The sequence below is a fragment of the Sinocyclocheilus rhinocerous genome, unplaced genomic scaffold (assembly GCF_001515625.1).
Source record: "Sinocyclocheilus rhinocerous isolate Xijiao unplaced genomic scaffold, SAMN03320098_v1.1 scaffold40151, whole genome shotgun sequence".
Taxonomy (NCBI): Eukaryota; Metazoa; Chordata; class Actinopteri; order Cypriniformes; family Cyprinidae; genus Sinocyclocheilus; species Sinocyclocheilus rhinocerous.
The window spans coordinates 14,005-17,904 of record NW_015649994.1 but is presented as its reverse complement, the minus strand read 5'-3'; the positions used below and the strand labels follow the sequence as shown (position 1 = coordinate 17,904).

The 3,900-nt window shown below is 39.6% G+C and overlaps 1 pseudogene; it reads left to right on the top strand.

The window, feature by feature from the left end:
* Positions 1 to 3,424, top strand: part of LOC107710992 (E3 ubiquitin/ISG15 ligase TRIM25-like) — a 10,102-nt pseudogene extending 6,678 nt beyond the window's left edge.
* The last annotated feature ends 476 nt before the right edge of the window (positions 3,425 to 3,900 follow it).

Here is a 3,900-nt window from a genome sequence, read left to right as displayed (position 1 = left end):
ATCTCTGTGTGAGATATGTGATTGTTGTCATATTTCTATAAAAATCTAAAATACATGTTTGTATTAAAGTAAAAATGGATGATAAATACGCCTTTCGTATGGAATTAAATAGCAAGCACTTTGAGTGTCTTGTTCATCATATTTATTTTCATATAAAAGCAACAGAACTGAAATTATATCATGTTTATCAGCAGCACATCATGTGAGTGTGAATAACGCGATATCTGCCTTTGATCTCGTAGGTATCTGTTCACTTCGAGAGGTCAGAACTGTCCGTCTTGACTGTGCTTATTTCACTCCTCCCCTCACTGCAGCCGCCTACATTTCAGGCGAGGCGAGGCGCATCTCAAACAAGCCTGTTCTGAACCCAAAAGTTTCCCATCTCAGGATAAGTCAACTCAGAGTTGGTTGAACCTCCTTATTGAAACGGGCCCCTGGAGGCCCTCCAGCCCTGCACATTTTGTATGTCTCCCTCTTCAAACACATCTGATTCAGCTCAACAGCTCATTATTGGAGACTGCAAGACCTGAATTGGGTGTGTCAGATAAAGGAGACATACAACATTTCCAGTGCTGGGGGCTCCAGGACAGGTTTGAAAACTAAATAAATAACCGTCTAGTTCACCTATGCCATGTTTTATAAGACATGTACTTTTATCTGTTTGTCCTCCAGACGCAGTTGAAGGAGATGTAGAGGCAGTTTCAGCAGAGAATCCAGCAGAGAGAGAAAGATCTTCAGCAGCTGAGAGAGGCTTTGGCGTCACATGAGGTGAGTCTGGAGAAGAAGAAAAGAAGTTTGTCTCTGTCTCAGTTAGGACTGAGTCCCACTGAAGTTCACTGTGTGATTGTGATGTGTTTAATAGCTCTCTGCACTGAGAGCAGTGAAGGACAGTCACAGGATCTTTACTGAACTCACCCGCTCCATTGAGAGAACGACGACACAGTGGATCAGAGATCAGGAAAAGACTGCAGTGAGTCGAGCTGAGGGACGACTGGAGCGACTGGAGCAGGAGATCAATGATCTGAGGAGCAGAAGGGCTGAGCTGGAGCAACTTTCACACACACAGGATCACATTCAGTTCCTGCAGGTAACACAGATCTAGAAGAAAGGTTCATAGTGGACCTGAGCAAGATCCTGCTGTGATGTGAGACTGAAAGAGAAACATTTCATGAGAGCAGAATTAGCTGAATTAAATTAGTTTACCATAATCAGGTCATCTTCAAACCTGCTAAAATATTTAATAATAATTTGAAACGGGTTCCTGTTAACTGTTAAAAAACGGTTTCCCAGCAACACATTAATGAATTTGATCATGAAACAAACAGAAAGTGAGGCTATATATCAGCAATGCTTGAGCATGTTGAAACCAAACTAAACCTGACACTGGGATTGTGCAACAAGGGTCCTTGTGATTCACATATAATGTAAGTGTTAAATACTAGAATTTTCTGCTCTCATATAATTAACATAAAAAATGTAGCCAATGCTGTGAAAGTGCTAAACTGAGGTGATTTACTGAAGATAAGTCAAGTCAAGTTCACAAGAGCCACACAAATCCGATAGTACTGCAGGTTATTGGGTGAAGTTTGGAGCTGATGAGTTTTGATTTCTGGTTTCTGTAGAGTTTGCAGTCTCTCTCAGCACCTCCTGAATCTACAGATGAACCCATCATTCCCTTCAGTTCTCTCTTCTCTTTTGATGGCGTGAGAGAATCTGTCCAACAGCTGAGAGACAAACTGGAGGATTTCTGCAAAGAGGAGCTCAAGAAGATCTCTGACAGAGGTAAAGTCCTGGAGATTCATCTGCTCTCAGAAATGAGTCCATCTCATATCATGTTATGAATGAATGAAGGCACATTTTCTCTTAACATGATAATTACACTGTTCATTTCTGTTTATTTCTACAGTCACATTCACTAACATTGTTCCCAGGACCATGAATGACTTCCTGCAATGTAAGTCACTGAGAAAATAAACAGAAAAACTATGATCATATAAATGATGATTTTAATAGGATATTTAGCCAGCTGTACTGAGACATTGTGGATACACTGAACTAGGGGTGTGTGATGTATATTGTCTACGATAATATCGTAATTGTTGTTTTAACGATTTGACATTATCGAGTATATCACAAAAACCAAACAAAAACACAGCCAGAGTGCAAGAGTACACTGCGTGATGGTTAGTCTACTGCGGTGCACATTTAGAGTTTATGCTTTCACTGTGTGATTTAGTCTATAAAATACATTTAGAAATTCCACCAAAATTTAAGATATGGGGCAAAAATGCCCTCGTATTACTTTGACTTTTAAATTTATTTTCATCCGATTTAGTTAATCAATATCACACGAAGAGTGCCGTTTTTCTCGCACGATTTTCACGATTTTATACAACAGTTCAATAAACAATACGTTCATATTAAGTGACTAACATTTCAGTTTCTGTTTTTTCTGTTTTTGCTCTATTTCACCAGCAAAAATAGTTCCAAACAAGCCACAGCAAACTGTTTTGCTTCTCTGAGCAACACGACAGTGTTTCCTTACTGAATGAATCAGCCATTTGAACGAATCGGTTGAATGAATGCAGTGACTTGTCGCCACCTACTGAGGATTTTAATTTTCTATTTAAATTAAGTCCCTCCCCCACCTCTAATTATCACTATTGACAAAATTATCATACGTCGGAAATATCGAGATATCATTTTTTTTGTCATTATCACACACCCCTACACTGAACATTCAGCTACATTTAAAGATCAAAAAGATTCATAATTCCCGATTCTGATGTTTTATCTCCATCAGATTACCATCAGCTCACTCTGGATCCAAACACAGTGAATAAACGCCTCCGTCTGTCTGAGAGGAACAAAGTGATTATTTACACTAACAAAGTCCAGTCGTATCTTGATCATCCAGACAGATTTGATGATGTGTGTCAGGTGCTGTGTAGAGAGAGTGTGTGTGGACGCTGTTACTGGGAGATTGAGTGGAGTGGAAATGGTGTATCTATATCAGTGTCATATAAGAGCATCGGCAGGAAGGGACAGGGTTTGGAGTGTTTGTTTGGATGTAATGGTCAGTCCTGGAGTTTGATCTGCTCTCCCTCCAAATACTCATTCAGACACAATCAGATGAAGACTCATCTACCTGTGAAGCCCATCAGCAGCAGTAGAATAGGAGTGTTTGTGGATCACAGAGCAGGAACTCTGTCCTTCTACAGCGTCTCTGACACCATGAGCCTCATTCACACAGTCCAGACCACATTCACTCAGCCGCTCTATCCTGGGTTCTGGGTTTATTCTTCTGGATCATCAGTGAAACTGTGTTGATGAATAAGAAGAGACTGACGAGAGATTCGACCCATAATGCTTTGAGCTGCATAATACATCAGTGACAGTGAGATTTTATAGAGTCTCTTCATGACATTAACACTAGAACTACCGGAATTCTATAACTACTAGAATGGCCATAGCGGTCATTCTGACCGTACATACTAGACTGAACTGAATGCCATTTTCGTCATATCATATTTACATTCAAAGCTTCTTTTGAGGATTTACAATGAAACTTTGAATGTCTGTCGTCATATCTTATGATGTCATCACCCTAAAAAACACGATATTTTTTGTAATATTTAATTGCGTAAGAGCTACGTAGACCGCTCCCGAACGTGCGTGTCTCGCTCTGTGTCCGGCAAGCGGGAGAGCAAAAGTTTTTCACCGGAGTGAAAATGTTGTAGCCTATTTAAAAGTCTAAATGCCAACAAATATGAACCAACGCAGAATATTTCTGTAGATAAAATGTTGTGAATTTTGGAAATGATTACATACATCTTTTTTCAATACATTTTTACTGTACTTTACAACACTCTGGAGTTATTGGAAATGTTTGGATCAGAT